Source organism: Passer domesticus, chromosome 18 (assembly GCF_036417665.1).
Source record: "Passer domesticus isolate bPasDom1 chromosome 18, bPasDom1.hap1, whole genome shotgun sequence".
In the NCBI taxonomy this organism is placed as follows: Eukaryota; Metazoa; Chordata; class Aves; order Passeriformes; family Passeridae; genus Passer; species Passer domesticus.
In genome coordinates this window covers 6383430-6405688 of record NC_087491.1, presented here as the reverse complement: position 1 = coordinate 6405688, position 22259 = coordinate 6383430, and the positions used below count along the sequence as shown (strand labels likewise).

General features: G+C 50.0%; 1 protein-coding gene across 1 annotated transcript in view; it reads left to right on the top strand.

Annotated features, from left to right (window-relative positions):
• Positions 1–4620: 4620 nt before the first annotated feature.
• BRINP1 (BMP/retinoic acid inducible neural specific 1) overlaps positions 4621–22259 on the top strand; it is an 88478-nt gene continuing 70839 nt past the window's right edge. Inside the window, exon 1 of the mRNA XM_064393284.1 lies at positions 4621–5031. The gene's annotated coding sequence lies outside the window, so the exon portion shown is untranslated. The remainder of the gene's footprint in view (positions 5032–22259) is intronic.

Here is a 22259-nt window from a genome sequence, read left to right as displayed (position 1 = left end):
TGTTGGGACCTGCCTGCATTTTGTCTTGGGCAGGGATTGGGGCAGCCTTTCCCCAGACACTGCAGAAGATTCAACTTAAACCTTTAATTCTGCATTTTGGGGTGATGGAAACAGGCCCTGCATGCTCCTTGCCTCTCGGCCTCACCCTTGAGCCCATTCACAGCCTTCTTGCTGCCATCCATTAGAACAGCCTGGCAGAGCCCTCTATGTCACCCATCCTGCCTGGGGAACACTGGGACACTCCTCCAGGTGTTCAGGGATACCAGCAGCAGGTGGATCTGGTTGGTGCACAGGATATCTCTGCAGCCAGCACAAAGCACAGTCTGGGTAAGATCACTGCTTGCTGTGATATTGTTTGCAGAGGAAAAAGAGGAAATATATTTCACAAGAGACTGGGAGAGCACCAGAATATCAATACAATGCTCACAAAGCAAGTTTAATCCATTTTTAGCCTGTAATAAACAATGAAGTCTGTGAAACCTTGACAAGAATACATTGTGCATCCTCAAGGAGGGCAACACAACAGGATATGTGGGAAAGAAAAGTTTGCCTGTAGCATGAGAAGAACACAGAGTGGAGTCTGAATATCTTCACCAGCTCATGGGACTCTGGAGTGAGCTTTGCTGTAGAATCACAAACAGAAATGAAGAATTTACTGTGTGCAGCTGGCACATACAGCTCCTTTTGCAAGAGATAATAATGGCACTTTGGGCTGGCCTGTTTGGGGTAGAGTGAACTTCCCCCATAGTAGCTCAAAGGATCCTATTGTAGGTCTGTGACCAAAATGTTTTTGTTAACACATTGATCATTTCAATAATGAACTTGTTCAGCAACAAAAAGGGGAAAAGAGGATTTTAGTTAGATTAGTCATCTTTTGTTTGAGATGCAGCTGGGTATTGGTCTACCTGTGGGACATGGTGAGTGGTTGCCTTTGTCTCATTTCTTTTGTTTTCTTTTAATCATCTCCTACTGCTTAAATTTTGAATTTTTTTTTCTCTTGATCATCAAGTTTTCTTGCTTTTATTTGCCCTTTCCTCTTCCCCCAGGCCCCTGGAGTGCAGGCTGGAGGGCAGTGAGGGGATGACTGTGCTGTGTTGAGCTGAACACTGGGATCAACCCACAACCACAGCACATCTGGAACACACCATGGAAACCTCTTTGTCCATCATTGTGGCAGCTGTTAAGTGATCAACATGGACAGTTCTCTGCTTTCTATGTCTCTCAGTTCCATGTGATTTCTTCCTGAACTTCTAATAAGGAGTCCAAATAACTGTTACCCCATCCTCATCACTACCATAATTTTTTTGTTTGCCCAGTGCATGCAAATTGGAGACTCTCTCTTTTCACCCCATGTGTTGTGAATTTCTGTTCTTCTTCACATCCTCCCCTGATGGACTGGTTTCTATTTTCATCATGGGAACAATATTATACTTCAAAGAAGTCCAAACATTGCTTTTAAGACATCTGTGGAAAGAAGAGTGAAAAAAAGTGAGGATTGGATGTGCTAAAATTGTTAAAAGCTCAAAAAAAATTCCTTGCTGGAAGAATAAATAGAAATCCTTGTTCAATGGAGCTTTGCTGATTTGGGTGAAGATCGAGGCTTTGTTCATTGTAGGGAGAAGGTGAGTTGAAATACTCAAGACTAAAAAGGAGACCACTGAAAAGAGAAAGCTACTGAAGTGAAATAATTTTGTTTTTAAAAATGGCATCCAGAAACCTTATCTTTGACACATAAGAGCAGACACATAGCCAAATATGCTGTAACCTGCTTAGGTTTCCAAAGCAGCAAATTAAACCAGTGGACTATGCAGTGAGTGTCCATTCAGATGAGCAAAGCTCATTGAACACAACAATACTGTAAGAGAACATGTTGAATACTCAATGCACCAAATAATCCGCTTTCGATACAGAGACAGTCACAGCTTTGGGAACAAGGCAGGAGCAGTGTTTGTGTGACTGGAGGGGGGGAGACGGGGAAAACATTCTGCACAGGAAAAGCATAAACAAAACTACTCTTTTTACATTGTTTTATGTTTTCCTCTACTTATATTTTTATTATATTGATAGAAAATCTTATTTCTGGGAAGGACATCTGCTCCAGGAGTTGGTTGACTTGGACTTTCTGGATGGAAGTGTTGCTTCATGGAGAGTTTTTATCACAGAATTAGAGAATCATGGAATACCCTGAGCTGGAAGGAACCCACCAAGCTCCTGGCCCTGTACAGACACCCCAACAGTCCCACCCTGTCGTTGTGTTGTCCAAGCACTCTTTCAGCTCTAGCAGCCTTGGGGCTGTGCCCATTCCCTGGAGCCTGGGCAGTGCCCAGCACCCTCTGGGACAAGAACCTTTCCCTAATCCAACCTAACCCTCCCCTGACACAGCTGCAGCCCTTGGGTGATGAAATGTTCCATAGGTCTGTGAGACCTTTGGGTGCCTGAAGAGAATCATCTCACTTGTTGTCTCTCTCTCCCTCTTCACAGGAATATGAAATATCATTCTGGGTGGTGCCAAACCCTGCTAGACCAAATCACAGAAACCTTCTCAGGCGTAGTGAGGAAAGACACCCAGAACTGCTGCATGGGTTGAGTTGGCAAATCCCATGTGGCTGCACTGCAGGTTCATGGAGCCTTTGTTTTAATTTCAAACAACCTCATGCAAGACACAAGGCTTCCCCTTCTACCTCTGGTAAATGCCAAGAGCATCAGTGAAAAAACACACTGATGATAACCCCAAGTGCCATTTATTTGTTTAAACAAGGGCTTTGGCCTTGTTTATATGCTCTGTGTAAGACCCAGTTCCTGAATTTTCCCTGCTGTGGAGTCTCCTCTGCGGCCTTGCACCAGGGGAATCTGTGAGAATCATTTCAGTCTTTTTGAGCCAGTGTGACAGAATCCAAGGTGGCTCACTAGGAAGTGTGCTTTGTGGCTGAGCAGTCCCTTGGAAAAAGGCACAGCTCAGGAGGTTTTGGTTGATTGGGAGATTTGGGTACCCTGCCATTGACATAAGCTGAGCTTCACCCCTGTCAGAGCAGCATGGAGTTAACAAAACAGCTTCTAATTCTGTTTAGGAAAGATTTGCTGAAGATTTAGCTTAAGACAATGTTCTGTAGCCACAGGGGATGGGTGAGAGAAGGACAGAGTGTCCTTGCAGGCCAGAAGAGGGCTTGTTCTTGCAAGAAGGAGGGCATCTCCCATTGCCCTCCTTGCCCCACATACCCTGCACAGGGTGGCTGATTTTTTCCCTGCTGTCAGCATCACACAGTACAGCCCAGCCCAGCCCAGCCCAGCCCAGCCCAGCCCCACCACTGCCTAGGGGTAGTGTCTGGAAACCTCGGGGTCCCTATCTGGCAGCCTCACATCACAGCGTTGTCAAGCTCTGCCTCTACCCTGGGCTGCTTTGCTGGCCTGCTGAGGTTTATCTGGGTGGGTCATGCCCTTGAATCAACCCCATCTCCATTCTTCATCCCAAGCCATCCCCAAGCCCAGGGGTGGGACTTCCAGCTGGGGGGCACAGCCGGGCCGGGAGAGCAGCCGGCTGCATCTGAGTTAGTTCAGCTCGGTCCTGCTCGCCTCAGCTCAGCCCGGCTCAGCTCAGCTTGGCGCGGCCCAGCTCATCTCAACTCTGCTCAGCTCATCCCGGCTCAGCTCGGCCCGGCTCAGCCTGTCTTAGTGCGGCCCAGCTCATCTCGACTCCACTCAGCTCGGCCCGGCCCGGCTCGGCTCCGCTCTCCTGGCCTGGCTCGGCTCGGCCCGGCTCGGTTCGGCCTGGCTCGGCTCGGCTCCGCTCTCCCGGCCCGGCTCGGCTCGGCCCAGCCCGGCTCGGCTCAGCCCGGCTCAGCTCGGCTCAGCTCCGCTCTCCCGGCCCGGCTCGGTTCGGCTCGGCCCAGCCCGGCTCGGCTCAGCCCGGCTCAGCTCGGCTCAGCTCCGCTCTCCCGGCCCGGCTCGGTTCGGCTCGGCCCAGCCCGGCTCAGCTCCGCTCTCCCGGCCCGGCCCAGCCCGGCTCAGCTCCGCTCTCCCGGCCCGGCTCAGCTCGGCTCAGCTCCGCTCTCCCGGCCCGGCTCGGCCCGGCTCGGCTCAGCTCCGCTCCTCGGCCCGTGCGGCGCTGTCCGCGGTGCTGAACCGCGCCCGCCCGGCGGGGATGGGGAGCGGCTCGGCCCGGCCCAGCTCCCCCCGGAGAGCCGGGATCCCCGCAGCGCGGCCGGGAGCTTTCCCATCCTGCTCTCCCGCCAGCCGGAGCACTCCGGGTCCGGGAGGACAAAACTGAAGGCGTGGGGGTAGAAAAAAACCCCAAAATTAAATAGATGGGGTCTCCCTGGAATGGCAGCCGGCCCCGCTGCAGCCTGCCCCCCCAAAACCCCTCGGATCCCCCCTGGGCGGACAAGTTTGGACCCCTCCCGCAGCTCTATCCCGCGGCCCTTCCCGGTCTCACCCTCCCTTCCCACGGCCCAGGCTCCGTCTGGCCGGAGCTTAAGTCCCTCCTTTTTGCCCCCGGCCCCTCCCCTTCTCTAATTATGTACAAAACACTTCTTAGAATAAAATGGCCAAGCTGGGGCTCCGCCTTGCTTTCCTCTTCCCCATTCATCCTCTCTAGCCCGCTCCAAGCCCCTCCCCCGGTGGCAAGCCCAGCCTCTCGCTTCCCTCCTGGAGCTCTTTTCATTTTTATTTCTAACCCCCTCTCCATTCTCCCTGCTGCCTCTGCTCTTTCCCCCGATGGCTACGAACTGAGCAGCAGAAGAGAGGGGGGGCACAGGAAGGGGGGAAAAAAGCAAGAAAAAGGAAAAGGAAGAAAGGGAGAAGCGGAATTTTTTTTTTCCTTGCCTCTGCCCTTAATGCCCGCGATCTGGATCAAGGAAGGGGATTTTCTGTCTGAGCATGAAAAGGACTGCTAGAGCCCCAGGATTTTCACGCCTGCAGCATCAGCCCCGCACCCAGTATGCGAGCTGGACAGAGAAGCTCTCCCACAAGTTCCTACCGAGCCGAATAAAACCCACGGGCGAGCCGATCTCCGCCACAGAGGGACATTAGCATCAGGTAAGGCGAGCGCTGCGCTGCGGCTGCGGCGCTGCCCCTGCCCGGGGCCGGCTCCCCCGTCCTGCCCGCGTTGTGTAACAGCCCCGGGCAGAGCAGGGGGCATGCATGGCCGGGTCCCGCGGCTCCGTGGTGCTGAGCGAGGGGCCGACATTCGCGCACGGGGAAGGATGGAGCGCTGCTTTTTACCCCCCGGAGGATGGCCGGGAATTGGGGTTCAGCCCCGGCGCGGCTGGGCTGGCGGCGAGGCGGGGTGGCGGTGGGGGTGGGAGGCAGCCGGGATCCATCTGTATTCCGGAGTATCGATACATCCCGGAGCAGGGGGGGACCGTCCCCAAGGAGATGGTGTCATCTCCACTTAATCCGCTGCTCCGCTTTCGCAAGTGACAAGCAAATCGCGGAGGAAAAGGAAAGTCTGTCGCCTCGAATCCCACACTGGGCTGATTGCCTCTACTTCCAGCGGGGATGGGAGACAGCGGCAGAGCCGGGGGAGGGTAGGCATGGCGGGGAGCTGCACCCCACGGTGCTGGAGATGGATTTTCCCCACATTCATTTCCCCGTTTGGTGCTGCTTGTGAGGCTGGTGTGGAGCATAACTTTGCCTTTTCCCAGTCCTTGTGGAATGGCGGGACGGAGGGCATCTCCATGCCATTGCATCATCCCCGGGGTCCAGCACAGGCTGGGTCTAAAGCCCCAGAGACCACCTGGAGAGAGGAGGAGGGTGATAGGTGTGTGCGTTTTGGCTTTGGAGAGTTCCCCCGTGCTGGTACGAGAGAGTGGGGAAGGGGAGGAGGTGTCACTTCTTGGATGCAGTCTCCTCTTCATGGAGGGAACCCAGCAGCAGATGAAATGCTGGCAGAATTGGTGTTTGAATTTAGCCGTGTGATTGACATCTGCACTAGGCAGGACAGAAGGGTCCTTTATGCTTTACTCTGGCTGCTCATCTGGCTGCATAATAATAATGTGTTCATGGCAGAAAATCTGCTTTCCCAGGAGTTGTAGAGAAGTATTTGGGAGACAGTGAGAGGAGGAGGGAGCGAGTAAAGAGGAGATGTGGCTTTGGTGTAAGGAACATGAAAGGCTTTTGAAAAAAAATTCCTTATAAAGGAAAAATATCGATCTGCTCTGCTTGCGAGTAGCAGACAGACAGCCCTGGACTATCTCCCTCCCACACACCCCAGACAAGCCACCGTGGTCTCCCTGGAGCATGTACACGCCAAGCACAGCCAGCACATGCTGTGGAGCTCACAGCCCACCCCAGGCTCAGACACAGCACCTCGGGCTCGCTCTGCCGTGGAGGCAAACCCCTCTCCAAGCTCTGCGGCCCCGCAGCTCCCGCACGCTCAGCCACACAGGTGGGATCCACACACCCTGAACGGGCAGAAATAGCTGCATTGATATTCTTATTATGTAAATCAAACCTTCAGAAGTTCGCATGAGCACACACATGCTGTCTTCTTTGCAGGGCTCGCTGTAGGTGGTTTGTTCCTCCAGTGTAGCTTTCTCTCTTGTAGTTGGCTCCAAGCATTGATTTGGGGTTTGTCTGACTCCAAAGCCCTTTGCAACTCAGCAGAAAACCCTCTACATTTGGTGTGTCTGCATTTGTTTTATGGCTCTTTGCAGATTCCCAGGACTCGGGAATGATTTCACTACTGGAAAGGCAGACGAGCAGCAGTCAGGGAAGCAGGGAAATGGCTGGGGGAGCGGTGGCATTTCCATACTCATCGTGCCTTCTCTGATCAAGAGCTGGAGTCTGAGAGTATGGGCAGAGCTCCGCTGGAGTTACATAGCATTTAAATGTGTGTGAGCAGAGCCACACATACATCTATGGCTAAAACACACAATGCAAGGCTCCACTTCAGTCTTACCCTGGTTCAGAGAAAAACCCTCCCATCCTCAGGGGACAGATACTCCCTTTGCATGCCCCTTTGATCAGAAACGACAGAGCGGGCACAGGGGAGGTGATGTCACTGGTGTTAGAGGTGTTTAACATCCCCCTCTGACCTTCCTCCTCTTCCCCTCTTTCCATAGGGCCTAGTGAGGAGACAAGCCTCCAAGAGCGGGAATATAATGAGGCTGGCCAAAGTCTGTGTTAAAACTTTGGAGAGAAGGAATATACGGTGAATTAGCTTGTTTTAGGTAAAATGTGTCCCAAAACAAATGGCATGAGATTTTTCTCTGTTCCCTCCTAACCACCACTGTTTACTACGTTGGAAGTATGTGTAAGGCGGATGCTAAACACTCCGTGGGAATGGGTCTGCCAGCAGACAATAGTCATTGTTGTGTGTGTGACAGAAATAGTTCAAAGCCAAATCCTCCCATCTTCGTGCAGGCAGGAGCCCCACCACCTTCTCCAGGTGCATTGCTCGGGAGAGCATGGCAGGAGCTGACTCCAGAACCAGGATCTGCACCCAACTCCCTGCCCACCTCCAGGAGGGATGGGGATTTCTAGTCTTTACCCAGGACTTGGTATTTACAGCTGATGCAGAGATGTCGAGAAAGCAGGAAAAAATTGATCGGGGAGGGCTGGGAAAAATCGCTGAAGAACATAAATGAGGGTGAAGAACCCTTGAGCACTGTGAGACACAGCGTTTGGGGGTGGGAAATCAGGGAGGGACCCCCCCAAAAAAGGGAACACACCCCACTCAGCCCCGCTCAGCCCCGCGCAGCCCCGTTCAGCCCGGGTCAGCCCAGCTCGGCCCTGCTCACTCCGGCTCAGCCCTACTCAGCCCGGTTCAGCCCCGTTCAGCCCAGCTTAACCCCGCTCAGCCCGGTTTAGCCCCGCTCAGGCCGGCTCAGCCCCGTTCAGCCCGGTTCAGTCCCATTCACCCTGGTTCAGTCCCGTTCAGCGTGGTTCAGCCCCGTTCACCCAGTTCAGCCCCATTCAGCCCGGCTCAGCCCCATTCAGCCCCGTTCACCCCGGCTCTGCCCCATTCAGCCCGGCTCAGCCCCGTTCTGCCCAGCTCAGCCCCGTTCAGCCCGGCTCAGCCCCGTTCAGCCCGTCTCAGCCCCATTCAGCCCGGCTCAGCCCCGTTCTGCCCAGCTCAGCCCCGTTCAGCCCGGCTCAGCCCCATTCAGCCCAGCTCAGCCCCGTTCAGCCCAGCTCAGCCCCGTTCTGCCCAGCTCAGCCCCGTTCAGCCCGGCTCAGCCCCATTCAGCCCAGCTCAGCCCCGTTCAGCCCGGCTGCGCCAGAGCGGCGGGCGGGCGGTGCCGCCGGGCCCCAGGAGGGGGCGCTGTGGCTCCACGCAGCGCCGGGCGCGGAGCGGGGCCCGCCCGCACCCCTGCCCGCATCATCCGTGCCCGCATCCTCCGTGCCCGCATCATCCGTGCCCGCATCCTCCGTGCCCGCAGCACCATCCAGCCCTGCCCGCACCATCCGTGCCCGCAGCACCATCCAGCCCTGCCCGCATCATCCGTGCCCGCATCCTCCGTGCCCGCAGCACCATCCAGCCCTGCCCGCACCATCCGTGCCCGCAGCACCATCCAGCCCTGCCCGCATCATCCGTGCCCGCAGCACCATCCAGCCCTGCCCGCATCATCCGTGCCCGCAGCACCATCCAGCCCTGCCCGCAGCACCATCAATTCCTGCCCGCATCACCATCCGTGCCCGCACCACCATCCATCCGTGCCCGCAGCACCATCCAGCACCACTACCCGCATCATCAGCTCTGCCCGCCCTCAGCCCTGCCAGCACCATCCCTGCCCACATTCCCCGGCAGCATCCCCTGCCCGCACCCCTGCCCGAATTCCTGTCCTCACCCCTGCCTGCATTCCCCGGCATATCCCCGGCAGATCTTCTTCCGCATCCCTGCCCGCATCCCTGCCCGCATCCCTTCCCGCATCCCTGCCGGTATCCTTCTCACATCCCTTCCCGCATCCCAGCCCTCAGCCCTGCCTGTATCCCTGCCTGCATCCCCCGGCCCGTTCCCAGCGGGGATAAGGCGGAGGGGCGGCGGGGCTCTGCTCCTGGAGCCCAGGGGCGGCTGGACGGGTGCGGGCCGCGTCCTCCCGCTTCGGAGCCGCGGGCGAGCAGAGCCTGCGGGGAGCCGGCCCGGTGCGAGCAGGGATCGTTCACCCGGTGATGAAATGCAGCTACTTCTGGGACAGAGCCCAGCAGCTTTTCCGTGCCAGCAAATACTACAGGGGAAGTGAAAAATCACTTCATGCATTGGAAGTGCAGAGATGAACTTAGTGAGGCAGAATATAAATTACCCAGACCGAGGAAGCTTGTGCCCAGTTGTTTGATTTACACCATCCTGCTTGCAAAAGTATCATGAGATTTTTAACAACTGTAAGGACCTTGGCCCATTTCCTTTCAGGCCACATAGAGCAGCTTTTCAGAAAGGGAGAATATCCACACACACAGATCTGGCCTCTGAACAGATCCATGGACTGGGGACTGGTCCTGCTGTTCTCCCTCTCCCCTGGAAGATGGCTGCCAGAGCAGGATGCCAAGTTAGGGAATGGTGCTGAGCTGAGTCAGGCTAAAATATCTCCTCCCAGCAATGTGTGTGCTCCAGAGTGTTCTTGGATGCCAGGGAAGGTTTTCCCCTGCCTGCTGTGCCTCTGCACGGCCATGGCCAGCTGATGTGCTGGGCCTGGAGCACGTCTGGCCAGGGCTGCAGAGGGCTTGTGGCTGCAGGTGGTGTGGAAAAGGGAAATGTTTTCAAGGAGAGAGACCTGGGGAAGCAAAGTGGATATACCTACCAGGTACTTTTGTCTGGAGAGAGGATGGGCAGAGATAGACCAGACAAATGAGGTGACATTCCCAGGGTTTGGAATAGGCACAGGACAGCTGTTGCTGGCTTGATGAGCTAAACTATGCAGTGCCAGGGAAGGAAAAGTCCTGACTAGTGGGAGGGAGGAACGGGAGAAAGAGCAGAAATCAGAGGAGCAGCTGATTTAGAGTGAACTGAAGGCTATTGAAGGACTTAAGTTTATTTCAGGAATGCTGGATCACATCCCATGTGGAGGTGGCATAAACTGGGTATATGAACATGTAATTTTGGAAAGAAAACAAGAGTCAGGCACAGGATTCCCCTGAGCCTGGGCTGGGGAGTTTAACACAGCATTTACAGCCCCCTGCTTGGGGAGTTGTTTTCCTGCAGCCTTGAGGCAGGACCTGCAAGCAGCTTCACAGGAGAAAGATGCTTATTTGTTTTTGCTATTTGTTCTTCTGAAGTCATGTGTTCTACATCCATTTTATTGTTGCCTGCATGGCGCAGCTGGCAGAGCTCAGCTCTGCACAGAGCTGCTGCTGTGTCTGCTGCAGGCCTGCCTGAGTGGGACCCACGGTGGCACCCGTGGTGGTGGCAGGTTTCTGGGTGTTGGCATAGCATTCCCCAGTGCTTGAACTCTCACGCATGTGATTCCTGGCTCCTGTTCCTGAAAAACAACCAGTTGCACTGCTGATGGATCACCTCTTCCAGTGGCAATAGGAACAAGTCATAGAGGAGTGAATAATCTAGAGAGGGTCACCTGCAGAGGAGGATGGAGTGAATTGCCTTTGCCAGACACATGCTGTTGTTCAATGATGGAAATGCTGGCCAGAGGTAGAAACTGACATGCCAGAAGCACCAGCAGAGCTTTGCAGCCCTAGAACAATTCCCTGTGTGTGTGTGTGTGTGTGTGTGTGTGTGTTAGCAGTGGGCACTGTTTGGTGGAGTATTTCCATCACAGAGGCATCTTCCCTCCCAGACAGTCATGAATTACAGCAAAGTCAGCTCACAGCTGACACACCAAGCTTGCAAACCAAGCTATGAGAGGTTCTCACATATAAGAGAAGCTCCATAAAACCAACAAAACCCCAACAATTTTGAATTCTGGTTGGATATCAAAAGAGAATATAGGAGTAGAGGGAGCTCTCCCTCCCATCCATTCTCCATGCTCCCAATTTCCAGTAGAGTAGCTCTGGATCCTGTAGTCTTTTCATGCCTGGGACCTGTCTCATTTCTATCCTGATAGGAAGTACATCCTTTACCCATATTTAGAGAAGATACATCCTGAAGCCTACGACAGCTCTTCTAACAGCCTGGACTTTAATACCTTTGCATATTACAGCTGGAATATGTTGTACAGCAAGTTCCTGTGAAAGCTCGCAGCCTCTTGCTGTAAATCACTGCAGCCTGTCGAAGCCAGGGCTGTTAACTGGCTCTGTGGTGAGTGAGGATCTCTTTCTTAGGCTTTGATTTAGAGTGTGATTTAGAACCAGGCCTGTGCTCTGGACTCCACTGTGTCCATCGTGGTTTTGGATGCAGTTTTGGCCAGAAGTCCTGAGTCGGCACAACCGATCCCATTTAGCCATTTCTTTGCCCTGCCCTAGCTGTGTGTGTGGCTGTCAGATGCATTGCTAACACTGGAGACCTCTGTGGTAATTTATCCTCGCAGCTGAGATGCTGACTTGCTAAGCAGGTGGAAGACAAGTAGGGTGAGCTTTAAAACCATCACTTCGTGCAGGCAGCACATTCCAGGTGAAGCTGAGGGACCAGAAAAATAAATAAAAGAAATTTGTGAAAAATTACAAAGCAACTCAAACTAACCAGGGAAGAATGAACAGAAATGAGCTGTGACCCCAGGGAGGAGGCTGGGGATTCAGAGCAGGCAGGAGGAGCAGAATGAGCAGGTGTGAATCCTTAGCTGGACTTCTGGGATCAGTGGAACAGACACCAGCAAGGCAGGACGCGGGTGCTGGAGCAGCCGGGCTGCTCTTGGCGCGTGGCTGCTCTTCAGGCAGGTACAGATGGTGAGCGGGTAAGCAGAGCCCTCAGACATATGCTGGGGTACATATGTGGCTCTGGGTCCCTCCTGGCTCAGACCACCTTCCTGCCTGGAACAGGAATGTTATTGCAGCCATTTCCCACACTGCCCTGTGCTGAGCGAGGTTTGCAGTCAAAATCAAAGGCGTGTTTTGAGGGAGCAGCGAGAGCTCAGGAGGTACAAGCTGAGACCGAAGAATGCCTAAGAAATACTGGGAAAGTCAAAGGGAAGAACTAACAAAGACAGCGCAGTGTTTGTGCTAAAATTGTGAACAGAGAGAAGAAAGCAGCAACAAGGATCCCTATAACATAGCCTTAAGACGAGCAGCTATTTCTAGAATTGCTTATTGTCATGTCGTCCAAATTCGGAGTTGCTTCTGCAAAACAACTCCAGGCTTTGCTGTTTTATGCTGGAGAATGCTGATAATGTATTTATCTGCCATTTCCACTCTCCTAAAAGAGAACTGTAAAGTATTTTAGAATGATGGACCATGTTTTAGGCAGTGAATAGATAAATCTGGTCAACCAGGGAAAAGAGACCAGTTAGGATTTTCCCACAATATTTACCTAAAGTAACCAAAAAGTGGAAATTTGAGTTTAGAAATATTTAGATAAAACCCTTTTGTACAATTAGAGATACATGTGCATCAATCCTTTTTGTTTTTTGGGGGAAGAGTTAAGGTGAAAAGACTGATTGGAGCTGGAAGTGTTGCTCAGGGAATTTGCTGGAGGATGAGGGATGAAGGAGGGATCTATTTTGCTGATGAAGCTGGATTGGGCCTTGTTAAGACTGGAAAAAACTGAGAAGTGTTCTAACCACAACAGTAGGACACTAAAGGGATCAGAAAGACATGGATGAGCGCTGCCACTCCTGGGATGACCTTTCAGCTGTGTGGGGACATGCAAAGTCAGTGATTGTCTGAGGACTGTCATCTGCAGTGCCAGATGGAATATCCTGTGTGTGACTATTTCTTTATTGATTCCTTTCATGCCTTGTGTTTTTATAACATTCTGCAGTAATGGAGTAAGTTACGAGTTATCTGTAGAAGTATTTTTGGGAGGGGGTTTAGATCTAGTACCACATAATTTCTTTTGGGGTCGCCCAGCTTTCTGTGAGAAAGAGAAGGGGTGAATAACCATATCTCAATTTTCTCCTCTCTTTGACTGGATAGATGTCAAAATCACTCCTCTTTCTCAAAGGCCTTACTGCTGCAGGATCTGTCACTGAGTTCTCAGATATTGCTCAAAGTTTATCAAACACAGACTTTTTTCATACCTGGGCTCAATTGCCACCAACCCAGAGCAATCAGAACCACAAAGAGCCCGATCCTGAAACTGGAATCACACAGACAAATTTTAATTACAGCCCCATGGACATAAGGAAACTGATTTCCAAGACCAAAGCCCAAGCAACAGCAAATCCATACACACGCCGAGTGCAGAGTGAATCATGTTTATGGTTCATCAGTATGCAGCTTCTTTGTTCCAAAATGCTGGTCAGGAAGGCAGAAGAAATATTCCCCGGGATATTATAAAGACTAACATATCATCAGAGGGAGAATCAATGGAGATTGATGGCAAATTAGATGGACACTTGAGACATTAAAAGGAAGGATGGAAAATAGAAGTGATATTATAATTGAACCATATTAATACATTTTAAATTGCTTTACAAATATTAACAAGTTAAATAAGGGAAGCCTGGAAATTATAGTTCATGTAGTCTGGGAAAGCTGGGAGTGAGGAGGGACATTCGGGTTCCAGTACAAAGGTAAATGAAGGTTAAAATGAAACGTGATCAGAAGTATTTTAACACTTTGATGATAGAAGAACAAGGGGACACATCAAAATTAAAGGGCACAACTTTTAAAGCAAATTAAAAGGAAATAGTCCTTTCTTCAGTGTATAGTGAAGGCGCACAATTCCCTGATGCAGGATGTCGCTGAGATGAAAGTCCGGATGGATTTGAAGTGTAAAAGGCTACATAACTTTGTAGCAATTAATAGCATTTTCAGCCCTGCAATCTGGGACAATGGTAATCAGGTCTCAGGCTTCAAAGCAAAGGATGACCATCTTCTGGGGTCAGGCAGGACATTTTCTCTCTGCATAAAAAGAACATAGTATGGTTGGCCAGGTAATGTGACTGCCTATGGTCGATCCCGCTGGAAGCTAAGTCAGCAAGAGATTAGCAAATTGCTTCTGTGGGTGCTGGATTAAGGTATTATAAAAAGGTTTTCATCAATGCCAGACAGAATATCAATCCAGCAATCTCTTCTTCTGTGTCAACTCCCACAAAAGTAATTTCAGTGATTAGAATAGATATTGAAGTGGGACATGAAACGGGTGGTTACAGTCAGCAGCAGTGACCCTGAGCTGCACAGCTCAGTTTCCTCTATCAGCAGCAGCATCTGCAGGATGGCTCAAAGCTGGGATGAGCCTGGAGTCTCCCAGCATCAGGCTCTGTAGGGATACAAGCTCCCTGTTCCCAAGAGCCTGCTTCCTGGACAGTGGAGAAGAAACAGGGAATGCTGTCACCTCTGCTCAGTACCAGAGGAAATGCAGCACAAGGCATGGAGAACAATTCAAATCCTGTCAGTAGAAGCATTTCAGTTTGCACTCTTTCCTTGACAGATTTTGAATGTAGTTGGTGGCAAAAGGTAGCAGGACATTATAGAAAGCAGGACCTTAAATACTGCCATGGGATGTGGGGAACATTTGGAAAATCAGCCTCCAAGGTGTTTGTAAGATGTCATAAATAGTCTGCCCAAGCTGATGAAGGGAGTCTGTGACAGAAACAAGTGGGTGCATGAAATCCTGAGACTTAACCAAAGCACCTTGGTAGGAGTGACAGGGTGGACAGAAATCATCTATGGAGCTGTGTCCTCTCCCCATATTTTCTGCACAGTCCCATCCTCCTGAGGGTCCCAGGGTGACTCCCTCTGTCTTCCATGTGTTGGGCACAGTCCTGCTCAATCACCACCATGCTGCTGGGAGGGAGGAGAAATGTGCCTTTCTCCATAACTTTCCTCTCCCATCAGCCATTCTGTTCCTGTTGCTGGAGATAGAGGTTGGATGAAGAGAAACAAGGCTGTTGAGTACAGACAGGGAAGTTCAGCTTCAGCCGATGACGCTGACGGCCACTTCTGCAGTGCCACGAGCATCTCTGGGTGAGCAGGGAAGAAACTGTTCTCCCATGGTTAGATAATAAAGCAGTGCTCCCTTCAGAAAGGTGGGAAGGATGGGCAGCTGGTGGCTGTGAGGAAAACACATCAATAGATGAGATAAAGTTCTGACAGGTGTGTGACTGGGAGTAGGGAGGGAGGAGCTGGTGCTGGGAACACAAAGTTTGCTGGTGGGACAGGTGTGAATGCTCAAATTGCCACATCGAGAGGAACAAGTCCTTTGTTTCCTGGATGGTAAAAAAGAGAGAGAGATGTGAGTGGCAGGTGCAAATCTGTCAGTGAGATGTTGTGGAAGTGTGATGATTATTGTGCTCGTGGCCTGGGCTGGGAAGGATGGATGAGGGAGTTTTTGTTCTGCAAAATTCACCTGAAAGATGCATGCATGTAAAAAAAAAATAAAATAGCTGTAAGGTAGGACTGCAATTTACCTGCATTATTGGAAGATTGATTTCTGATGAAACGAGCAGAGAAAGGAGGGGAATAAAATTTTATGGATAGCAAGAATGGGGATCAGAGGTCTAAAATGGCAGCTGTTAGTATTCTTGAAGGATTGGTTCAAATGAGACTGCAGAAACCAGTGCAAGCTTCTGATTTCCAACCATCTACATTTAGGAAAGAGAGGGAGACCAGCAGGTTGGCCTCGGTGCAATTCTGCTGGATTTCCCCCGAGAACCAGAATTGTCCCTGCATTTCAAGTACCTGAAAGCCTTAAAACACTGACAAGGCTGAAAGGTGAGGTGAGGGTCGGAAGCGAGAAGGGCTGACAGGAATAAGTAGATTGTAGTCTAGGCTGGATAATTCAGGGATCTGTAATAAAACTGCCCAGTGACAGATAGTGAATAAAAGACTACAGGTATATTATGGTTTACGGAGCACAGGACAGATGTGTCTCTAAGGAGGATGAGATAAGGAGAGGAAGGCAGCAGTGGCTGCTTTGGGATGCAGCAGCACTGTGTGAATAAAGCAGCGCTGTAGTGAGATAGTTCAATCATGGTGCTGTCACTGACATGTTATATATGACCTTGAGCAGGTCACTTAGGCTGGGAGTTTTGCAGAAGAGCTTTTTAAATGTGTTTCCATGCACAGGAGCTGAATCCCTTCAGTGCTGCGGCTCTGAGCCCCAGCTCGCACAGCTGGGATGGGAACTACCCAGGGAACTTGGATCCAAGTTTGGCATGAGGGAAAATCGGGATTTTTAAAAAAGAATTCAGCAATCCCAGTCCTCAGGAAATATAATTCCCCAAAGACTGGTAGTCAGCTCTGCTGACTCTTTACATTTCCAGTGCTGAGCAAAAGCAGTATTGGTTTGCCTCTCTCTCCCCTCCACCCCAATAAAATGGCTCCTTCTTCAGAAACCTGGCCTGAATTAATCTCTCTCCTCATTGCCTAAGATCACTGGCAGACCTGGCCTTTTAGTGGAACAGATAAGGGAAGAACACACTAATTGCATCTGTTTGCCTCCCTTGCACACAGAAATGAGTATTTTACATGCACAGTATATAAAATGAAGTTTGCAAGTGCACACACACACACAGAGACATGTGCATTGTGCTTTAAGAATGCTGAATCAAGGCTGCTGTTTAATAATAATCTTTTCCCCAACTTCAGCATTTGCAGTAAATAGCAATTAATGATAAAGCTGCCTGCATTAAATAGAAGAGCAAAAGAGGCTGATGGGTCCTTCCTACCAGTGGATCCTCCTGCAGTGCTTCTCATTACTTTGTTAAGTTTGAAGGCAGAGATTTTGTCTGTGGCTGCACATTTTTTTTCTCACTGCTGCTCCTCTGAGGCAGCTCTTCTGTAAAGCCTTGACACCAGTGAAGTGCAGTCCCCAAACCCTTGTGTGTCACATCACAGGGACACACCTTTGATGCTGGGGCACGACCCTCCCTCGGGTGCAGTGGCAGTGGTGGATGGAAGGGCTGGGGACAAACACACTCTGCTGCCCTTGCACAGCTCTGGTCTCCAGACCTCCATCAGTAACGCCTGGACTCGGGAAAAGGAAATCAACAGGAGAGCTGAGGCACACTCTGGATTTTATTTTTAGGTGTGAGTTCAAAATTCAAGGCACTTGAAGGGATATGAGGACTCATTCCCAGCTCAATAATGCAGTATTTTTGTGTTCAGACTCAAGATGCATTTTCCATGCCCTACATGCAGAGTGTTGAAGCATGCAGCATCTGCTGGGACAGTGCTGCAGGACTGTGGAAGATTACAATAAACCACTGGAGGATTTGTTCTTGCTCATATTGCCCAAAACTGATGTTAATAAAGCAAAATATACCCAGAACTGGGTTACTTCTGAGGGGAAGCTTGTTTCCTCCTCCTGGAGAAACTCCAAGAGCAAACTAATACAGCGAGCTGAGATCTTTGGCAATGTAGAAACATCCAGAGATATTTAGATGTTCAGTTCCTACACACATACCTAATTTTCTTCAAATCCTCTGCATGCAGGGAGCTGAGCAGGTGCTGCTTCCCTGAATACCTCCAGGACCAAGACTGCTGTGAGCAGGGTCCTGTGCTGGAGGAAGCAGACACAAAAATGGGTGCAGACACTGCCTGAGGAGCAGGATCCCTGGGACAGGCTGTGCCTGTGTCTCATTCTGAGTGTTCTTCAGGGGTTTGAGTCAGGGATGGAGGGGGCTCTGCTGCTTTTTTTTTTTTTTGGCTTGATGTCACAAGCACTTGGACATCACATGTTCCAATATTCTGTAGGAACTTTATGCCTGTTTGTGTTTGGTTCTGTGGTGATTAAAAGGAAAAAAAAAAAAAAGGAAAACCAGGAGAAGTGAAAAGGAAAAATTCAGAGAAATAGAGAGTGAAAAAGGATGGCGTCACTGTCTTAAAATAAACCAGCAGCATATGGCAATTTCTAATAGAAAAAGTAAAATCACTCTCAGATTATTTCCTGGGAACTTTTCACTCATTTTTGATACAGGGCTTTGCTCATCTATTTTGCTGTAAATCTAATTATTTCATTTTAGGTTCTCTGTTGAATGCAGGTTTAGCCTAGAAGACAGCAAAGGACTCTGAAAGTCACCAGCTTAAGGAACTCAGAGAAATTCAGCCTTGCTGAGATCCCTCATGTTGTTATGAAGATCTGACAGACAGTTATTGAAATTCCTGGTAGGAATAGGTGAATAATGATTTCTCTTTTTTTTTTTTCCATCAGTTTAGTTCTGGAAGAAAAAATGAAGGGAAAAATTACTTTTAGGTATTTAAATATAATTAGTGTAGCAGGGGAAGAATGAAAAAGATTTTATATTTGAGACTAAAAGGAAAAGAGAGTAGAAAATAATTTCAAAACTTGAATTTTCTATAAATGAATAACTTTTTTTTTTTCCCCATAACTGTATTATTTAACTTTTGGTCGGTTTTGGTTTTTTTAACATTTCCTTCTAGATCCACTTTTATAGAATCTCATCATGAAGCATTTACATTAAGAAATAATGCAGTCATGTACTTTGATTATTTTAATTTTTTCCCATCCCACTTTTTGACAGTAACTATGTAATGAATTCAGTCTGAATTAATAAACATTGGCAGACAATCCCCAAGCACTTTTCTGAGCCTAATTTTAGGACGTGTTAAAAACAATGTCTCGCATCCTTTAGTGCCTATGATTGCAGTTTCCTTTTTGCTGCACATAGTTAAAGACAATTCCTACCTCAAATAACAGATACTCAAAGGGTCCAGAGTGATGGGAGATAAAAGGAGAAAATAAAAAGATCTGTCTGAAGTCAAAGTAAATCAGGAGCAGAGCCATATAGAGGAGAGTGTGGTCTTGACTTCATTCCCTGCTTTCTCACCAGCCTGAGGATTAATTATAAATCTCTTTCTCACCCATTAGATTTGTCTCATACTCCTTCTACTCCTGCACTTTCTCATTCACACCTTCAAGTCTTTGCTACTCTTCCTTTAATCCAACTTTCCTGACTCTCCAATTTTTGCACGCTTTCCTCTTTTCTCCTCTGCTCCTCCTGGAGAAGATTGCTAACGAAGTGGCAAGTGTTAATAACGTGTCTTGGCTGTGCCTGCTGTGATGGAGAAAGGAGGAGCAAGGTGGGTGAAGGAAAGCTGCAAAGAAGGGGAACAGGATGGTCTGAGCTGATTTCAGGCTCTGGATGAAGGTGCAGGAAGGCAGAGGAAGCCCCTGCACGCTCAGAAACCTCCTTGCAATGGGAGCAGAGTTTGAGCTGAATGTCTCAGGAGAACATTAACATATCTGCAAGGTGGGACTTGTCTCCTCTGGGATACAGGGGCCAAAGCAAAGACTTCCAGGAGTGGAGATGGGTAAGGGAACCAAGGGAACCAGCAGACCCCTGCCCTGTGCTGTGACAGGAGCTCAGACCAGGGCACCCTGCACTTGATTTGTGTGGCTGGGTTTGTGCACAGGGACGTGGGGCACTGGAGGAACATCAGCTGTGGATGCACATCCAGTGAGGCAGGGGTGATGGTTCTCCCTGTGCTGGCTGTGCTGGCACGGGTCCCCATCTGCTCTGAGCCACAGGGCCCCACCTGAGCCTGGGGTGTCACCACACCCCTGCCAGCTTCCTGCAGGATCCCGTTTGTCACTGCAGCTTCTGCCGTGTGGTCCCCGGGAAAATCTGGGCAGAACCTGTGGGTTTAGGGGACTCAAGTGTTTAAGGGGGACATAAGAGAGCCCCTATTTTGGGCTGGCAGCTGGTGGGGACAAACTGTTGGTCCTGTGGGAACAAAGATGTTGTCCAGTCTGCAGGAGGAGGGACAAAACAAAGGTGTACATTAGAGGAAAGTTTCCTTGAGCTGCTCTGATCTGAGAATATTATACCAGGAATAAAATGTCCAAGAATAGCTGTCATTGTAAACAATCACATAAGCCATGATAGATAACTTCAGGCTATGTCTTCATGAGCACAGCAGACTCTAAATACTCTTCTTTCTTTGGAAACTCCTTCCCAACACCTTTGATTTCACAGGGATATGCCAGCTGTATTCCTGTTCTGCATTTAATTTAACACTCATACAAAATTATGTATCTAGCCAGCTATTTATTATCTAATTCGATGTCTGTAGTTGAGGAAAGACTGTTTATCCTTTCCCACAGCAGTATCTCTTTCTCTGGCAGCTCTGACTAGCTGCTAGGTGCCCTGGGGAATGTCAAAGCAGAATTAATTAATCATGACCAGCCATGGAGGTGTTTTTCAGATTTGGATTTGGCCAGCTGATTGCACAGGATCTTTCTGGGAGTCAGGCTGTTGAAGACACAAATGTGATGCTCGCTCTGGATTGCTTTCAAAGTCACTTTGGGAAGCTGCAGAGGCATGCAGGATCCATCCAGGGTGAGGAGTTCTAGCAGGAGAATGTTTGCTGGCTGGTAGAGGGGACTGCTCACTCCCTTTGGCAGGACACCATGCCAGGGAAACTTTAAAGTACCACTCAGCATGTCCTGTCCTTCCCCCAGCCCACAAAGGTGTGAATCTCTCAGCATTCCCGTGGAAGCCTTGTAGGCATTCATTCTGAATGTCTCCCTTGGAGCAGGAGGAGCTGTGATGGCACCTGGCCCTTGCCAAACTGGAAGTCACCCCTGGGCCTGCCCACGAGTGATGGCAACGCCGGCCAACTGCACAGGCTGTGCTGAAACTGCACTGTTTGTTTTACAAATAGCTCTCAGTTCTTCCAGACCTTCTTGCCTCCCTTTGTAGAGCCTGGTTGAACATGTGCTGCTTTTCCTGGTCAGTGATCTCCTCCTGGCACTGAGGAAAGGTCAAGTGTCCATGCCAGTTCTTTTGGATCTGTCAGCAGCCCTCAGACCCTCTGGCGATGAAGGGCTCGCTGTGATTTGCAGTGTCTGGCACAGATGGGCAATATCTCCCTGCAGGAGCATTCCTCCTTTCCAAAGACACTCCACAGTGTAACTTGGACTAATGAAGCATTTCCCTCAAGGACTCTTCCAGGGGGTAACTCCATGCTCAGTTGACTGTTGCTGTCAGAGGGATGGGGCTCCAATACTACAGATGTGCTGGTGACAAGGGGTAAGGTCAACTTTCGAGTAAATTACCCACGGTTTTCAAAATTGATCATCCTCAAACCTCCTTTCCTGCCTTTGACTTGCTCCACTGTTGCCTAACACAGAGACAAATTGAGGCACTTTGCTTCTTCCCCACCCCAGAGATGAGGCCGTGAGCACAGAAACATCAGCTGGGATGGGATGGAGCCATTTGTGGGGTGGGGAGGTGGAAACATCAGCTTTTAATGGAAGTCTCAGACTCCAGCAGTGCTCACTATTACCAAGAGCTGTAATCCATAGTGACAGGCCAGCTGGAGCACGAGGACACTTCCAGGCAGATCTGCATTCAGAGGTGCACTCCCAGCAGCTGCATGGGGGAATTCAGATTTCCAGCCACAGAGCCTGGCACACCAGGCATGTCCTGCTTAGAGGAAAAGCAGAAAAGCTCCTCTTCCACTGTAAATAAATCTCCAAAAGTTTGGGATGCTTCTTTTTATTCCCACTGCTCTCCCTGGAAGAGGTGGTGAGGACTGATCCCTCTCTCCCAGGGTGCTGAGCCTTCCTTGGGAAGGAGCAGCCCTTGGTGTCTACTGGGACTTCTTTAACCCTGCTGAAAGGGAAGAGAGAGGTCGTGCATGGCCACGCTCTGCTCTCTCTCCATCCCCATCCCACAGAGCCTGGCTGGGGTCCTGCCTCTCTCCATGTTCAAAATGGGCTCTGTGTCCTCCTCTTTCTCTTACCCAGCCTGTGGCTGCTCAGGGGACCTTGGGGACATTTTCCTCCCTGCAGTGAGGAATGGATGGAGTAGCCTTGTTGCAGGCTCAGCTCCTCGCCCTCCCTTTTGCCTCTTGCTTTGCCCCTCTTTTCAACCCACTTTCCCCAGCATCTGCACAGACGTGGCAGCAGAAGTTCACAAATTCACAGGGAGTGATTCTCCTCTGCTACATGCAGGGGAGCAGAAATGTAGTTTCAAATCAGAAGAAAAAAAAAAAATCAGGTAGACTTCCAGTAAGGAGGTGGAATACATCTTTTAAAAGTACGTAAGTGGTTTGGAAGACAGAGGTCCCAGGAGGTCAATGGTATTCAGACTTTTAAATCCCTGATGCTCATGAAAACATTGCATACAAATTCCACTCTGGGAAAATCTGCATATTTTTCTTCTTCTTCTTCTTCTTCTTTTTTTTTTTTTCCCTTAACAAGTAGAGGAGTTGGTTTTCTGGTGTGCAGAAGGGAGAGGAGCTGTACTTTGCTGTCATTGAGCTGACAGAGCTGCTTGGAAAATGGACATTTTCCTTGGGAAATTCTG